The sequence below is a fragment of the Corvus brachyrhynchos genome, unplaced genomic scaffold (genome assembly GCF_000691975.1).
Source record: "Corvus brachyrhynchos isolate BGI_N302 unplaced genomic scaffold, ASM69197v1 scaffold83, whole genome shotgun sequence".
NCBI lineage: Eukaryota > Metazoa > Chordata > Aves > Passeriformes > Corvidae > Corvus > Corvus brachyrhynchos.
Window position 1 is genome coordinate 4,996,647 of NW_008238464.1, and position 13,980 is coordinate 5,010,626.

Below are 13,980 nucleotides of genomic sequence, written 5' to 3' on the forward strand. Positions count from 1 at the left end.
AAAGAGATGAATGGTTTTTAATGTGCCAGCATCAGGGTGATTGCTCTAATAATAAGCTCTAGGGAGCTGTTTGAATCTCTAGCAAGAATACAGCAGCTTGGAAAAGAGTTCTTGGGAGTTTTCTTCTGTGCTGGGTCTTGGCTTGAGTCACCTTATTGACCTCTGATTGAATGCAGGTAAAAGACAATAGGAATTATGAGATGAGGGGATCTGGATTTATCTTCAGGCATTTCACAACAATTCCATTTGAACAAACTGAAGGAGATCTTTTTGCATCTAACTATTTGAGTTTTCTTTTTAAGACTGCTATCATAAATTAGGCTTTTAGTTGAGCTAGAGAAGTGGTCAGCTTTATTCTTTCTCAGCATAAAAAAATAATTTTCAGTGAAGTTTCTGTGTTGTTTTTTCAGACTAATACTTTAACTCTTCTCCCTGTCCTGTGTTGGACTATTGTAACTTGTATTGTCCCCTCAGTGTTCCCAGTGGAGAATAAGACAAGTAAGGATGTAGAACAGCTGTTCTGTACATGCTCCCTGTCCCCTGAAACAGCCCTTGTTTACTCTGTTCTGTGCCTACAACCAGGTTTAATGCCCCTGGAGTGGATGGAATTCATCATGAATCAATTCAATGAATGATATTACTTCAGCTGAGAGTAGGGTCTTGGCTCTTTAAAGGGGGCACAAATTATTATTATTATTATTAAATTTTGTTAAAATATATTTTAATAAAAAATATACTAAATAGGAAGATAAGAGCATGCAGTACTCCAAAATCTGCTCCTGTTTCACACAGCCTGTTCCAGTCCAATGCACCAATTTTGGTTTGGGACATAAAGACAGCAGTATCATGGATTGTTGTTTTGATTGTTTTATGCTGAAGGTGCCAGCTGTCAGTGATGTGGGTGAGTTTCTGGACAGAAAGAAATATCTGGAATAATATAGCTTGTTAGGGCACTTGTCAGCTCACCACAGATTCACCTTATCTAGTCAACTGTCAGAAACAAACACTTACTGCAGTCAGTTTTGTGCAGCTGATAGAACTGTCAAAGAAATTGGTATTTCTCAGTATTCTTGATGTAATTGCCACATACATTCCCAGACACTGATACCAGAAATGGTATGCTAAGTCTTTTCTTCAGACTTGGATGAGAGCATTATATTATGTGTTGAGAGGATCAACAGTAGAGGGGGGAACAGAAGTTTTCTGAGACCACTGCACCAGTCTTGGAAAGCATCTGGAGCCTGCAGGTGCTTCTATGCTCAGTACTCTGAGGGAAATGCTCCCCAGTATCACTGGCACCATCCAGTCGTCTGAGGCTGATACTAAGAATATCACTTAGTGGTATGTGGGGAAAACTCTTTCACAGGAGCACCTAAAGGCTGCAGGCAAGAACTGTGTACGTGCTGACTGTGTGGATATCGTGCATATAAGGCACAGCCTCTGTCCTCAGTATGCTGTATAAGCACGGAAGACAGATGAAGGGTGCATAGATGGAAGGGGAGGCAGAAATATTATCTCTCTTTTGCAGACGAGGATACATACAATCTGAAGGTCTGAACACTAGCAAATGAACATCAGGGTCAGATTCCCAAAGAAAAAGGAATTGTTTACCAATATTTTCCATTTTCCAGTAGCATCGTTTAAGACATTCATGAAGAGAAAGGAATAGAGATGCATCTGAATGAAAATTCTTAGGTGTTGTGGCAATGTATTAAAACACAGTGCATTTGTCAAGTACAAAATGCAAGTAGCCAATGCTGCAGTCAAATGCGTTTTTCCAAGGAATCAGCTGCTTTCTTATTGCATTTATAAAACATATCTCCATGGAATTATATTTTCTGAGACATGAATCAACACAACATATGTTAGAGTTCTTCAGCTTTGTTTTCATAATGAAAAGAAGCTGCTTTAATAGCATCTGTTGTAGTGCTAGGAACGTATCCTGCCACAGATTCTTAGTGGAAAAAAACCACCAATTGCAAGTCAAAGAACTCAGATCCAGGTTTAAAGGAATGGGATGTGATTATGCCTACTATTACCTAGTTATCTGTTCTGCTCTTTTTCCTGTCCTTAATTATTTAGCAGTTAACACAGAAACGCAGTAAAGGAAACACTCAAACTCAGTATTATTTCTGGATACAGACAGTCTTCTTTAAACCAGCAAGGAATTTTGACTGCAAAGTCCTATTGAAGTAATCTTTTTTTTCATTTAGGATGGTAGCTTTACTTTGCTGCAATTGTCTTCTAAAATATGCATTATAGATTATCTTCCTTTGAGAGAGTAGCAAAAGGAAAACTTGTTGTACTGGGACTTGGTAAACTGCCTCTAATCTAATTTATATTACAGGGCACCAATTACTCGGGAATTCGTATGCTACTAAATGTCACTTCCACTCTTCCTAGCAATGACAAAAACCATTTGAAATTCATTCTAATCATGAGAATGCTACACTGAAAAATCTCCTTAATGTCCCCTCATAATCCCCCTGATAACTGCAAGATTATGGCTTTTCAAGGTCCTTTCACCTTTCCCACTGCTTTGCAGTAGAAGGAGGTAGCAGATGTTTGGATTTTGAGTTGTTTCTCTGGGGCCAGAAACAAAAAGGCAATGACAGAACTTCTGAAAAGTTTTCTCTTTTTGACCCTGCCAAGGTGCAAGGAGTCACACAAAAAGGAATAGTTATGATCAGGAGATTGCATTAGGCTTTTACACACTCTAAATACTGTGCTCAATATTTCATATTTCCATGTAGCTTGATAGACATAAATGTGTGCAATGAGTGGAGATGTGATGCTTGTTTCAAAGAGCTTTGGTCTAAGTTATAACCACGGAGATTTCCAAGGAAAGGGGGAAAGATAGAAGATGTGTGAGTACAACAGCGAGGACTTTTAGGGTAATAAACCATGGATTACACCAGTCTCTGCTTTCTTGGTTTGGTTTTGCAATTCTTAAAAGAAGAACTGTAGCCAAGTAATGCAAACAAAAGCCACTGCTGGCAGTGGGAATACTCTTTGAAAACCCCTGTTTGTTCAGTAGACAAGGATATATGGATCTTTACGCTTTAGTGATGGAAATTGAAATGCCTGGATTGATACATTTTGCTATATATAAAAATAGATAGGGGAAATAGAAAACTTTGACATATAAAAGGATGATAAACTAGAAATATAATTTAAAAGAACTCTGCCAGTGCTTGAATATCTGGCATTTTCTGCTTCATGAATTGTAATCTTTGATGGGGGGCAGGGAGGAGAGCTCATTTCCAGTCAGAGAAGTAACAGAGAGAATTTCTAATGAAAAACCAGGTTGGCTTGAAGGTATGTTTAGATCTCCCTGGCTCACGCTGGCAAGGTCTGAAGATTATTTTTTCGGCAAGATCTTAGGGCTGTGCCTGGTCATCCTCCAAAAACAACTCCCCTAGGGCTTCTAGTGAGGATGGAGTAAGCCACTGCCTGTGACACATGCTGACTGCAGGTTGACACAGTCAGATCAGCCCAAGCACAAGCAGCATCTCCTGCCCACCACTTACCAGGGTATCCGCTCCTATATGGCTATGTGGGTTCACAGTCACAAGTAGGGTGGTCTTGTCTGTGAGGCAGCTAGTCCCTTCTACAGGAAGACACAAATAGTTCCTGACTTCTCACATTTCTGTGAGAAGGGAGGGGAGGCAGACTTCTTGTGACATGGGTGAGGCTCTACAGAGTATACACTGCCCATGATAAACACAGATTTTTCCTATCAGCAAAGATGCTTTCCTGGTTTCTTTTTCTTGTGCTGGGTTGCATCATCCTCACAGAGCAAACTTCCAATAGGCAGAAAGGTCATGGCATCTGGCCCGTGGTGAAAAATCCCTGGCATTTCTCTACCACCCTGACCTGGTATTAAGACGTTTTGAGAACATCCTGCCATGCTGATAGCAAACAGATGACAGCAGAGTTCACTTACTAAAATGAGTGTGGTCAGGGCTGAATTTGATACAAGGATGTAGCACCAAGCTGGAGAGCTACCTGTTCCTGCTCGTCTTCACACTGGAATTCTTCTCACTGAGCTGTTTTTCCTCTTTCATACATTCAAGCAGATGTTGAAAGCAAAACAAACTTAGAAAAAACAACACTCAGCTGTATTCAAGAGTATTCTAGCAAAGACTTATGTAGTTACTGGAAAAAAATACAAAAGAACCCCAACAACGGCCCCCCAAACATATATGGTTATCGCTTCCCCACTGCCCCCAGAAATTATTATTCTCTATATTACACCCCAGTATGTACTTAATGCACTAAGTACTTAGTACTTAATGCACTAAGCAGCCCAGGTAAGGATGCAATTTTGACAACAATTTAATTTATTGATGAACTAAGGTTGACTCTGTCAACCTGGAACACGAGGCATACTCCTAATTGTAATTTCCATTGCTACATGTTATATAAATTCTATCAATCCCCTAGTCATTTGCACCCCTCACCATGATTCTCCTGTCACCATAACATAAAATGACTGAGTTTCAGGAAGCAATATCTATTCTGTGCTTGGCTAGTCTCTGTTTCAATATTTGCTTGAAAGTTGTCCCTCAATAAACACTGAAGTCTTTTGAAAGGGGAAAAACAGTCAGCATCCCCCTTTTGACCTGTAGAAGAGATGTAAATTTACTCATACTAACTGGAAAGCCACCACTGCAGACACAAAACCTAATTCTTTGAGCTATCATGTTTGCTCAGTAGCAAAGGAAATGATGTCTAGGGACACTGAGCAGCAGTTTCACATCACGAGTGTATGTTTTCTAAATACAAGGAACAGCTAACCCCTCATAGCTATAAATACAGCTGTGTCACCTATGTATGATCCGATGCACAGCTGTAGCCAACAGAAGTGTGGACTGGACAGACAGTAACTAATGAGCCAGTGGCCCCATGTCCAGCTAGTCAGGCAGTCATCTCTTCTAGATTGGATTTATCCAACGTGGGAGTAGCTGTGGGCTCAGTTCAGAGGCAGCCGTTCTGTTAATGCTCTGTACTGCCAGAGAGAAACCTCGGCCTGTCCCTGGTTAACTCGTTCCCACTTTTCAAACCAAAACACAGCCAGGTCCAAGGTACTGGGACCCTCAGATAACAGCATTATTTCAGCCTCTTGTTTCAAATGCCACTGCTCAACTAGGGCAGGGAGAGTTGTGACCTGACCTCTGCAGTGGCCTCTGTAATTTTCTGTGGAGTTCAATGAGCTTGAGTCATAGGATCAAGGTAAAGAAGAGGAGTGTCTGGGAGTGCTTTTTGCTGCATGTACTGAAAGGACCTACCTGAAGAGTGCCACTTTTCATGTGGATGACTAATAAAACATGTGATACAAGTGCAAACATCAGCATCTTGAGCAGTAAATGTGCATCTCCCAGCTTTTTGAACTTTTGAGCATGGCAAGTCTATACAATCAACACCAGAAACATGCACAAGAATATAAATGCAAATAAAAAGCACATGTTATCTCCTCTTTAGCTTCAGCTCTCATCCCTCTTCTGATAAAAGTCCTACATTTCAAATGCCATCAGTCTGCAGGAAGATACAGTTTCCTCTTTCTGAGCCTATTAACACATTCAACACAATAAAGGTGAGGCAGGGAGGAGAGGAAAACAAGAGAAAAACAATAGAAAACAGACAGAACAACACACAACCACTCTTCTTGCAGTTCTGAGAAGCATTTACTAATCTCATGTTCCGTAGAAAAATTCTGCTCTGTTTCAGGCACTCCTGGATGTACTTAGCACTGCTCTTGAGCACGCAAAACATTCCTCATGGTTACCTTCGCATCCCAGCAATCCACAGAAGATTTTACACATTTATTACAGAAAATCCTTGAAATCTAATAGATCTTAAGCTGCACACGGGTTTTGAGTGTCCCCATAGCTACCGGCCACCCCCCTCCTGCCTTTTGCTGAGTTAATCTGCAGCTCTGCCAGCTGAGGGGACTTACCAAGGGCTTTTCGATGGGAGGAGGCAGTTGGGAGCTCGCACACACTGGAATAGCTGCTACCCAGTAATGAAGCAGGAACTGAGAAGTCTCACTCTTTCAGCAGCTATTCAGGTAGTGCTGCCAGCTTTTTCCAGCTCTCTGCATACACATACACGGGGCGGGGGGTGGGGAGAGTGAGAAGGGGGGAGAGAGGGAGAGGCACAATAAACTCTGTCTATAATTATGAGAGCTTCTTTCTACAAATTGTAGCAGCAAGAGATCCCTTCAGCAGCCTTTTCAGCATGATCTCTTCAAAAAGGAGTCCCTTGCAAAAAACTGCGTCCTTCCTACTCTCTTTCACTGTAAGAAAAATTAAAGCCAGCTCTCTCAGAGATTTAGTCATTGATGTATCATAGAGAGGTTATTGTTGATCAGAGTTTTATTTTTTTCTTTTTTATGATGAAAGTTTTATTATGAAATCTAGCCTAGTTTGCAGTCAAAAAGAGACCTGACTCTGCTCTTTATAAGGAACAGTCTCCCAGGAAAGCAGTTTAGATCAATAATTTCATGCATTTAATGACTGTATTTATGAAAGAAAGCATCCAGGCTAAGCAATTCACTAACTGGAAAGGTAACAGTTTAGTAAAAAAACATCACTGCCTTTTTGTACCTGCATATATCATTAAAGGGAAAATGCAATACCACATGTAAATTAATAGAAGGATTTATAAAGGAATATTATTGTATTTGGCAAAGGAATCTGAAGGATTTAAAAAAGCTTAATCTCCAAGGCAGATCCTTTCTTTTCAATTCTTCAGAATCCTATCCTTTAGAATTCTTGTTCTTTGAAGCCTTAAAATTATTTATCCTGTCATTACTTCTGATGTCACCTTTGATAAAAATGAGATAAAATATATCCTCTTCCTAAGTAAAAGAGGAAAGTGTTCTGGAATATTTCCCTCCATCAATCCATCTCTCTTTCTCCTACATGATCACCCATACACTCACCTAAACACATGCAAAACACAATAGCAAATATATCAAGTGAGGGGGCGAAATCACACATTTCCTTCAATTTACCAGCAGCCTCATTCCCCAGAAAGCAGTACCTTTGTCCAGATCTCGGTACAACTCCAATAACCACAGGGTCATCCATAAAGCAGACAAAAAAAAAGGGTGAAGAAAAAATAAGTTGGATGTATGAATCTGACTTTGTCCCCATGAGCGACACAGGGAGCACCAGGGAGCCAGCTCGGTAGAGCCCCAGCATGACAATGACTTTAAGGACTGTTGCTTCATATCACCATTCAGAGGCATGAGGGGACCTTGTAACAAGGATGGAAATGGGAAGAAAAGAAGAGAAAATAATTGACAGAAGCCTATTAAAAAAAAAGGAGTCACAACTGAGAGTTGATGGTTCTATCTAAAACATGTTAGCACTCTGCAATGCTCCATGAAACCCTTGTTCAGCCTGCTATCATTTTTCAGGGGATGTTTTCACACACAGCTGCCCAGTTGTTAATCTCCAAAACATGTACTTAATATTTAATTACTTTTAATCAAAGACAAGTTATTTTAGGGCTACTGTAAGTTTATTAGGAAATCATAAAACAGGAAGTGTACAGACAGGAGCTTCTTCCAAGGCTTTGAGTTGTCTCGGTAGCAGAAGAAGTCTTGAAAAGATGGAAATGTCTGTCTTTCATTGCTCCTGCCTTCTTCCTGCTCCGAGTGGATTAGGCAACGGGTGGTACTTACAGCCTTGTGTTTAAACTGCAGACCAACACTCTCTGCCACCTCTCAGTCCTAAAGAAACCCCAATGCAGATGGCCACAAAGGCATGTGCAGTCACTGGAGGGCATAGACAGAGGCAGCCATGACTTTGAAGAACTTGTTTCTCTTGGTATAAAAAGCAGGGACTGTAGCCCATATATTGCAACGCCTCGCTGGTTGCTCATTTGCTGTGGACGTTCACCCTTACAAAATACATGCTTCATCTCTCTATTCATCCTCTGGAGAGGTTAGTTTACGACATTAGCAGGCTATGATACTCAAAATGCCAGAGAACTTCTCCCAAGGTCAGAGCTGTTCTGCCAGTACTACTTGGGCTTCCTGTCAGTACCCTCTCCCATCACAAACACCCTTACTGCAGGACCTTGAGGGTCCGAGACCCCCCTCACTGCACTACCATAGTTGGCACGTCCATACTCCCGCAGCAGGATAGAGCATGGCTTGGGCAAGAGCAGCAGGTATCTGCCGTAGGCAGAGCTTCCTCACCTTGTGAGCTGTACCAGCTGAAGTTGCTGATTTTGAAAAGCTTGTTTCTAGAAATTACAAGTAGGCAGTGGCAATGTGTTTGCATCATGAGGACAGCCTGAATAGCTGACGTCTGAGATCTCTCTGTGTTAAAAACAAACTATCCAGCCCTTTAGCTATTCCTCCATCTGGGCTTGCTAAAAAGAGGCTTCACAGAGAAGAATGGAAACAGAGTTCAAAGAACAGCTCTTACCTTCAGAAAGATAGGATGGCTCTGTTCTTAGGGGATTATATTAATTCAGTCAGATCTGTGGGTTTTCACTAGTGAGGGCATGCAACTTAACTTTAATGAAAAAGATTCTTTTTTGTAGCGCAAGTAAAGAGTCTGGGAGAACTATTCCATAAATTACAGCTCTACAACTTGGAAAGAACTAAAAAATCATCTGTGACCCGTGAATCTAATTTTATTGTGCAAAGATCTTCATAAACCAATTTCTGTGGTTTTCTTGTCAATAGCTATCCTTAATTTTTAATGAGTAATACTAAAGCCATTGACCTTCAGTAGAAGCAGGTTCTTAAAGAAACAGCTCTCATTTTCTCTGAGATGTGCAATATTTTGCTTGAAATACACCTCTGGACTGAAATGCGCATTTAGTGTATTGGAGGATGAGGATGATACAAGGGTTGGTTTTATTTCTTTCATGGATTCTGCTCTCCATCAGTATCGGCTACAAGTTTTACACACGGGCATCTTGCTTACTGTCTGAAAATAATAGGACTTACCTATACAGCATATGGTATCCTTTGGCAGTCAATGTGGACTGGGCATTGACTGGTTCTAGCAAGTTCTAATAACATCTCTTCCTCTGTCTCTTCCTCTTCTTTCTATGCATGATTTATTGAGCAGAAGGGTTACACTAAGGAAGGAGGTATTAGTGCATATTTTATAATGATGTCAGAATTATCCCAGTGTCAGTATTACTAATACAGGAGAATCAATATCAATTTTACAATGAAAAGAAACCTGGATGATCTGATATATGGAAGCACATAAATCATGCATGCATGCAACCTCTGCCTCTTGAGTGACACAACACTAGCTTAGATAAAACTGATTTCTGAAGACATAACTATCCCCTTTCACTCCTTTCTCACAAAACTCTAATCATTTTACAGTGCAAAGATACATACACAGCCTGTCTTTCAGACAGTGATTTTTATGTATGCTAGATTGCCAGAATTAAGCACGTACATCTTAATGTCACAGGTGCAAGATTTTATCCCACTGATTAAAGGAATCAATTCCTTGATTCATGGAAAATTCATAAAAAAGAGAAGCGAAATTTCTATGATAAAGCTTATATTCTGTTCTCATTTACATCCACGTAAACCTAATTTCAATGTTTTGCATCAATACTGTGATCTGCTATGCAATATTAACTAAGGTAGTGTTGTTAAATCTAGTGTAGTATGTAAAAAACCCACAAATTTTGTCAGACACATAGAGATTTCGCACCTGTGAATATTGACGCGGGTCTTTTATAAAGTTACATAGAACCAGCAGGAACTCCTCCAATGTCATTACAGAACCCAAACCTCAAGGTCAAGCTGTAAACCTTTCAAGGTTTCTAGGCCACTGGAATTTTGAATTGGTCATTCTGAGGAGGGTTTCTCCTTAAATGGAAGATGTTAATGGCAAGTGACAATTCTTCGGAATCATGTATCAGCAATAATGCATTGCTTGTGTCAGCTGAAGAGAAATGTAATTCACAGTAGTGTTTATTAACTAATTAGGATTACATAATGTTTTCTAATCCAGGATGAGCTGGGGAGAAAACTCTTTATAAAACCTTTGTGATTGTTTTTTTCTGTGTTTAAAAGAAAACAAATTAATTAATTTTTATGTATTTCAATGAAACCTGAGCTATTGAGTTGAAATTTTGTTCTATTGAGGGGTTTTTTGGGGTGTTCATAGTAAGGAAGGCTCTAGGCAGATCCATGCAGAAGCTCAGTCTCACTCACTGCCCTGTAGTGGTGGGTTTCTATCCCTACATGTTCTGACCTTGCAGATTGAAAGAGATGAAGTTTGACACTGGATATGTCCTCAGCATACATAAAACTGCCAGTGCCTGCTACAAAGACCCAAAGCTGAGTTAGGGCAACCCAACTGGTAGCTCACCAGTAACTTAAAATAACCTTAAACTGCATTTCCATGTTTTTATTTGCATTTGAGAATTTTTAATGACCGTCACCACCTATTGAAACTGAGGAAACAAAAAAGCAGTTTGCATAGTAATTGCCATTGAGTGGCATGTTAAAACACCTGAGAAGTAGAAAAGAAGGACTTTAGAAAACTAATACCAGGGGCAGACTTGTCCTGGGAAGGTGACAGCTAGCAAAACATCTCTGTGAAACATGCAGAAACAGCAGCACAAACAAGTGAGGTGGGTGTAAAAGCAGTTGCTGCTGAGTCCAATGTCTTTCCAGCAAGTCTTTAACTCCCCATGCTTTGATCTGGCAGGGAGTCATCACACAGCATGGCTTTCTTTACCACTCTTTTTGAACTTATTGGAAAATTGCAGTCCCGGCCATTAGAGCACTTGTACTGGCACTCAACTGATCTGGCAGCAAGTCTGTTTTGTCTGCCTCTCCATCCCCATCAAGGTGCTCTGCCAGCAACCCCTAAGTGATCTAAAGGAGCTTGTTTCCTTCTCCTGACTCTGGGTGGCTGTGGTGGTGGTTAACAAGCACGTGTGTGCTGCTGCTACGCTTGATGAAGAAGAATCACATGAGCACAACAGAAAAAGAAACCTGCAAAACAGGGATTGTACCATTTGCCTTGAAAGAGCTGAAATGTGTCGTTGTGCTGATGTCTTCCAGACCTGAGTGCCATAACTGTGAGGCAATCACTAAAGTGTCTGGGATGTGCCTAAAAGTGCATGGTTTCATGATACAACATGAGATTAATTATCCGCTTACCTCTGTCAAAAGAAAGTCTTATTATCCCCTCCCAGCTCCTCATCCCAGCTGTGATTTTTGTGGCATATCTTGAGCCAGATCTCATCTGAGTGCACAACAAGAGGTTCAACACATTTAAATGGCAGAAAATTCACCCAGCATATAAAAGTAGGTGATAGGTCTCTGCAGTAGCGACCAGAATGCATTTACCCCAACTACCAGAGAATGACAGCACAGAACCAGGTAAGGGAGGAGCAGAGGGTGTCAGATTTCCTTTTCAGCAGTAGGGAAATGTTAGCTCAGCACAGCCTATCATAAAATCATACATGAGCATACCTCTGAGGTAGCGTACTGCACTGCAACTCTCTGCAGTCACAGATTCCTTTAAGATTGGTTTTACATTAAACATTGTCCTATGCGAGTTTAATCAGCAGGGAACAATGTATTGCACCATCAGAAAATTAAGCACCTTTACAAGAAACCAGATTTGAAACATCCCTGGGCTGTTCCTTCAGATTATCAGAGAGAAAAGAAAAAAATTAACAAATGTCTAATTGTTAATTTTTTTGTTTCCTAGAGAAAGGAAAAACAGGATTTCACAGTTGACACTTTTATGTGAAGGGCTACAGATTAACCCAGTTCTTGTCAAAGATAATGTGGTTAACTGTTGGAGTCTCCCCCCCTGCCTTGTGGTCCTGGGAGAGGGGCCCTGGGGGGGAGACACGGGGTTTCCCTGGCCCTGCTCAGCCTCATTCCCCATTGGTTGGTTTGTGTTCCCCTGCACGGGCAAGGACCCTTGGGTCCCGTGATTGAGCAGTTCCTTGGCAGAAAAAAAAAATATATATATATATATTCTTTCCATGGGTTCTCTGATACATGTGTTGCAGTATCCCCACTGTAACAGTTAACAGCATGAAGAAGAGGAAAAGATAACATGAAAAGGGAAAATGGGCAGAAGTTGTCACTTCAGTCTGAGCCTAAACTCACATGAAAACAACACAAAGACCTGGATTATTCACAGAGCATTACTCACAATACCATCCAGGTGGAGGTGATTAAACCTAGGAGAGCAGAGCATGTGTAATGCGAGAGTTGGAAGGGTAATTGCCGTGTTCATGCAGTGGTTGTGCTTGGGCCATGCTGCAGCTTCTGTCCAGGAGCTCACCTTTGGGCAGAAAGTAGAGCATGGAGGAAGAGGAGTCCTGCCCTGATGTTGCCTGGATGTGTCCCTGTTCCCAGAGGCGCGGTCATGCTCCCAGCCACAGAAGGATATACATCCAGTATAAATGTAATCTAGCTGAGGAAATGATGGTTAAAAACATGAGACAACATAGACAAGATCAGGGTCATATCAAACAACAACTATTCTATTTAGCAAAGTACAAATAAATTTCCTATAATTAATCTGACATCCCAGGCTGACATTCTTGCAGGACACAAGTGCAGGCTGCTGTCTGCTAATTTTCTGTGACTCCCCACTTCTTTCTCAGGCATAAAAAACTTTTCTGGGTCATAACTGCTTAACTGCACTGCCTCTGGACCCTGACACTGCAAGGAGCCTGGGGGAGGGAATACCAGGAGGAGGTGAGTGGTAGCTGAGGGAGTCAGGCTCTGTCTCAGTACCACTGGAGTGGTAGCTGCACCTTGCCATGCCTTGGTAAATAGTTGTCCCAATGGAAGAGAAGCCTTTGTCTTTGAACCAAGCGTTGTGTTTTTAGTCAGGACACAACCAGTGGTGGCAGAAGGCCAGCTGATGAGACCTACAGCTAGGGAGAGAGTATGATCAGAAACCTCCTGAAAAAGAAGTAGCAGGAATCAAAATCCTACACCGGCTACCATGGAAGCCAGATTGTCAGATAAAAGTCAAACAGAAGCAGTGGATGCAAAAACTGGGGAAGAAAATGAACGGTAGCTATTTTTATTGCATCCCTGAGGGAGAGAGATGAGAACAAAGAATGCCAAAAGCATAAGAACAACTGATAAAGGTTTACTCAGCTCAGAAAATCCTACTCTAACATTTTTTTATTCTATGAAATATAAATTAAGCCATTAGTTCTTGAGGGGGTTTTGATCTCTGAATATGTACAAATCTAAATACATTCTACTTGGTGTCTGAAAACCTTGAAAGCCTGAGAAGACTTGAGATTATCCTAGCTACACAAATAAGGTATTGTAGGAAAAGTCCTCTTTTATTGCTTTCTCTGTCCTAGGTAAAATAGTGTGAAGTTGCTCCTTGTATGAAGAGAACATGCACTGCAGCCAAAATATTTGGAGTAGACCTTTAGCTAAAAATTGTGAAAATGGAATTAGTGCCGTTTACACCAGCAGAGCATCTATGAATTTGAGACAAATGTAACTGAGGAACAACATACTGCTAAATCAGTTTACTCCTTTTGTTTTCAGTTAATTCCCCCAACACTGCCTGTGCATGCTCTAGGCAATTTTTCAAAGATTTGGTTTAAATTCACCATGTTGCTATGCACTTAACTATGGGTTTATATTTTAGCCCAAAGAATTCATGTGTAGGGTTGTTGTTTTTGCCAGACATGAGTCCGCAGAGGAACAAAAGGCATAGAAAGATCGGATAATAAGAGCATTTAGAAAACAATGATAAATCCTCAAAAACATAATTGAATATGTTGTAAATTTCAAATATAATTTGTGCTCGTTCCTTTCCTCCTTCTTCTCTATATAAGCCCACAGTACCGAAGAAGTAGTAATACCTGTGCTAGGATGGGCATAAGAAAGAATATAGCTGGATCTCCTGGGTGCTCAGCACCTGCAGAGGTGCAACAAGATTTAAAGTAAGGATTTCAGAAAGCCAGGTTCAA